This window comes from Dendrobates tinctorius, unplaced genomic scaffold (assembly GCF_039654945.1).
Source record: "Dendrobates tinctorius isolate UK_male_01 unplaced genomic scaffold, ASM3965494v1 ptg000462l, whole genome shotgun sequence".
Classification (NCBI taxonomy): domain Eukaryota; kingdom Metazoa; phylum Chordata; class Amphibia; order Anura; family Dendrobatidae; genus Dendrobates; species Dendrobates tinctorius.
This window is the reverse complement of record NW_027362124.1, coordinates 135,001-140,000: the sequence shown is the minus strand read 5'-3', so window position 1 is coordinate 140,000 and position 5,000 is coordinate 135,001. Positions and strand designations below refer to the sequence as shown.

The window sequence follows — 5,000 nt, the reverse complement described above, 5'->3', positions numbered from 1 at the left end:
TTTCCATCTGCACTCACATCGACGATGCCCAATGTTTATGATGAAACAAGCAATTTAAAATCCACATAATATAAGACAAAAAAAGAGTTCAAGGATTCATGGAATACCATGGTCAAAGCTGTCAATCAAGTAGGATTAGCAAAAATTAAAATTGTTTATGTCACTCATTGTCAATGTCATACCAAGCAATCTCATTTTTCACATAACACTCTTTCCAAGTGGGTGAATCTGACAAGGATTTGAAGCCAAAATGGCTTCAGGAAGTGTTTTTGATTTTTCTCTAAGCCATCTTTTCTTGTGTTTTCCAGAATTTCCTAAAGTGCCTTATAAACATTTTTGGTGGTGTTTTTCTAAAAATTCTTTTCGGCGTCTTTTGAATGTGTTTTGTGGCTTTTTTTGTAGCACACAAAAGTCAATCAGGACCCTTTATAGGGTCTTTCGAACCTTACCCTTGACTTGTATTATAGGTATGGAGCTGTTCAAAGTGAAAAACAGCTGAAGATTGATATGGTAATTTCAGTTAACCGCTGGACATTTTTGGAAACTTGAGATGGTTAATAGATGCTCCAAAGCCTGATCAAATGAACATCAAGTCTTTTTTACTTGGAAATGATTATGTTCAGTCTTCTCAGCATTTTTGGATTATTTTTAAAGATGTTTTTGGAGCTGACTGACTCCAAATCCACATTATGAAGAGGGAAAAGCTTTAAACTGTGAATGGTTCCCATGGATGATGAATTTAAATCAGATTTTTGCATTTTACTGAGACCTTGTATTTTCTTTTCTTTTTCTGAGATGTCTTCCAGAGGGTTGATCACTGAGCTTGATCATGGAGCTATTAGAAAACGTGTGTGAAACTCATAACAACTTGACGTCTGAGTAGTCGTGGCCGAGTGGTTAAGGCGATGGACTAGAAAGCCATTGGGGTCTCACCGCGCAGGTTCAAATCCTGCCGACTACGTCTATGTTTCATAAACTTTTTGACCTTTTACCTTTGTTGTTCAATTTGCATGTTTACTAGTCTATTCCCCATGACAGTGATATGTGATGGAGCTAGTTTCTAGGACCAAACTGACTTTATCTTTGACTGTTCTTTAGATAATCTATTCTGGAGCAACATTACATGTGCGACTTGCCGCTAATCAAAAGAAGCACCGTGGGTGCCATCAGGTAAGAGGTTTTTCTCTTGATCTTGTCCAGCAGCCACAGACCGCTGTCCTGGCTAATGGACTGGGACATGCACTTTGATTTGCACAAACCTTAAATTATCTCTCAGATGAAGCCTTTTACCATGCAATGCTAATCTTTATCAACTACTGGATGAACAGTTTTCTAACAGTATAAGTTTTGCAATTTATTTTTTTCACACTTTTTCCAAGTAACAGATACAGCAATCTTTTTACTAGCCACTTTTCATCAACATTTCAAACTGTCCTAGCTGTGATATCGTGGAAATGTTGGTAAATTTGTGGAATGAAAGGTTATAAGATATCAATTTACCATTGTGTATGATTGCAGATTTGCACTGCAGCTTTGGAGCCTGTTTTCGCCATCGTTCACAATTTCATATGCTTTATTCAGCACAACAAGCCGCAGCCATGACTGTGTAATGGTTGGTTCCATGGTGTAATGGTTAGCACTCTGGACTTTGAATCCTGTGATCTGAATTCAAATCTCAGTGGAACCTGGGCACACATTTCGATTTTTCCATCTGCACTCAGATCGACGATGCCCAATGTTTATGATGAAACAAGCAATTTAAAATCCACATAATAAAAGACAAAAAAAGAGTTCAAGGATTCATGGAATACCATGGTCAAAGCTGTCAATCAAGTAGGATTAGCAAAAATTAAAATTGTCTATGTCACTCATTGTCTATGTCATACCAAGCAATCTCATACTCTGTGACTTGAGTCAATATTCACATAACACTCTTTCCAAGTGGGTGAATTTGACAAGGATTTGAAGCCAAAATGGCTTCAGGAAGTGTTTTTGATTTTTCTGTAAGCCATCTTTTCTTGTGTTTTCCAGAATTTCCTAAAGTGCCTTATAAACATTTTTGGTGGTGTTTTTCTAAAAATTCTTTTCGGCGTCTTTTGAATGTGTTTTGTGGCTTTTTTTGTAGCACACAAAAGTCAATCGGGACCCTTTATAGGGTCTTTCGAACCTTACCCTTGACTTGTATTATAGGTATGGAGCTGTTCAAAGTGAAAAACAGCTGAAGATTGATATGGTAATTTCAGTTAACCGCTGGACATTTTTGGAAACTTGAGATGGTTAATAGATGCTCCAAAGCCTGATCAAATGAACATCAAGTCTTTTTTACTTGGAAATGATTATGTTCAGTCTTCTCAGCATTTTTGGATTATTTTTAAAGATGTTTTTGGAGCTGACTGACTCCAAATCCACATTATGAAGAGGGAAAAGCTTTAAACTGTGAATGGTTCCCATTGATGATGACTTTAAATCAGATTTTTGCATTTTACTGAGACCTTGTATTTTCCTTTCATTTTCTGAGATGTCTTCCAGAGGGTTGATCACTGAGCTTGATCATGGTGCTATTAGAAAACATGTGTGAAACTCATAACAGCTTGACGTCCGAATAGTCGTGGCCGAGTGGATAAGGCCATGGACTAGAAATCCATTGGGTTCTCCCCGCGCAGGTTCAAATCCTGCCGACTATGTCTATGTTTCAATAACTTTTTGACCTTTTATCTTTGTTGTTCAATTTGCATGTTTACTAGTCTATTCCCCATGACAGTGATCTGTGATGGAGCGAGTTTCTAGGACCAAACTGACTTTATCTTTGACTGTTCTTTAGATAATCTATTCTGGAGCAACATTACATGTGCGACTTGCCGCTAATCAAAAGAAGCACTGTGGGTGCCATCAGGTAAGAGGTTTTTCTCTTGATCTTGTCCAGCAGCCACAGACCGCTGTCCTGGCTAATGGACTGGGACATGCACTTTGATTTGCACAAACCTTAAATTATCTCTCAGATGAAGCCTTTTACCATGCAATGCTAATCTTTATCAACTACTGGATGAACAGTTTTCTAACAGTATAAGTTTTGCAATTTATTTTTTTCACACTTTTTCCAAGTAACAGATACAGCAATCTTTTTACTAGCCACTTTTCATCAACATTTCAAACTGTCCTAGCTGTGATATCGTGGAAATGTTGGTAAATTTGTGGAATGAAAGGTTATAAGATATCAATTTACCATTGTGTATGATTGCAGATTTGCACTGCAGCTTTGGAGCCTGTTTTCGCCATCGTTCACGATTTCATATGCTCTATTCAGCACAACAAGCCGCAGCCAAGAATGTGTCATGGTTGGTTCCATGGTGTAATGGTTAGCACTCTGGACTTTGAATCCATTGATCTGAGTTGAAATCTCAGTAGAACCTGAGCACACATTTTCATTTTTCCATCTGCACTCAGATCGACGATGCCCAATGTTTATGATGAAACAAGCAATTTAAAATACACATAATAAAAGACAAAAAAAGAGTTCAAGGATTCATGGAATACCATGGTCAAAGCTGTCAATCAAGTAGGATTAGCAAAAATTAAAATTGTCTGTCACTCATTGTCTATGTCATACCAAGCAATCTCATACTCTGTGACTTGAGTCAATATTCACATAACACTCTTTCCAAGTGGGTGAATCTGACAAGGATTTGAAGCCAAAATGGCTTCAGGAAGTGTTTTTGATTTTTCTCTAAGCCATCTTTTCTTGTTTTTTTCCAGAATTTCCTAAAGTGCCTTATAAACATTTTTGGTGGTGTTTTTCTAAAAATTCTTTTCGGCGTCATTTGAATGTGTTTTGTGGCTTTTTTTGTAGCACGCAAAAGTCAATCAGGACCCTTTATATGGTCTTTCGAACCTTACCCTTGACTTGTATTATAGGTATGGAGCTGTTCAAAGTGAAAAACAGCTGAAGATTGATATGGTAATTTCAGTTAACCGCTGGACATTTTTGGAAACTTGAGATGGTTAATAGACGCTCCAAAACCTGATCAAATGAACATCAAGTCTTTTTTACTTGGAAATGATTATGTTCAGTCTTCTCAGCATTTTTGGATTATTTTTAAGGATGTTTTTGGAGCTGACTGACTCCAAATCCACATTATGAAGAGGGAAAAGCTTTAAACTGTGAATGGTTCCCATTGATGATGACTTTAAATCAGATTTTGCATTTTACTGAGACCTTGTATTTTCTTTTCATTTTCTGAGATGTCTTCCAGTGGGTTGATCACTGAGCTTGATCATGGTGCTATTAGAAAACATGTGTGAAACTCATAAAAGCTTGACGTCTGAGTAGTCGTGGCCGAGTGGTCTGAAATCCATTGGGGTCTCCCCGCGCAGGTTCAAATTCTGCCGACTACGTCTATGTTTCAATAACTTTTTGACCTTTTATCTTTGTTGTTCAATTTGCATGTTTACTAGTCTATTCCCCATGACAGTGATCTGTGATGGAGCGAGTTTCTAGGACCAAACTGACTTTATCTTTGACTGTTCTTTAGATAATCTATTCTGGAGCAACATTACATGTGCGACTTGCCGCTAATCAAAAGAAGCACCGTGGGTGCCATCAGGTAAGAGGTTTTTCTCTTGATCTTGTCCAGCAGCCACAGACCGCTGTCCTGGCTAATGGACTGGGACATGCACTTTGATTTGCACAAACCTTAAATTATCTCTCAGATGAAACCTTTTACCATGCAATGCTAATCTTTATCAACTACTGGATGAACAGTTTTCTAACAGTATAAGTTTTGCAATTTATTTTTTTCACACTTTTTCCAAGTAACAGATACAGCAATCTTTTTACTAGCCACTTTTCATCAACATTTCAAACTGTCCTAGCTGTGATATCGTGGAAATGTTGGTAAATTTGTGGAATGAAAGGTTATAAGATATCAATTTACCATTGTGTATGATTGCAGATTTGCACTGCTGCTTTGGAGCCTGTTTTCGCCATCGTTCACGATTTCATA

The 5,000-nt window shown here is 37.5% G+C and overlaps 1 non-coding gene across 1 annotated transcript; it reads left to right on the top strand.

Moving 5' to 3' along the window:
- The first annotated feature begins 879 nt into the window (after positions 1-879).
- TRNAS-AGA (transfer RNA serine (anticodon AGA)) lies at positions 880-961 on the top strand. Its single transcript has one exon. It is a non-coding gene; the product is annotated as a tRNA-Ser (tRNA).
- Positions 962-5,000: the final 4,039 nt, after the last annotated feature.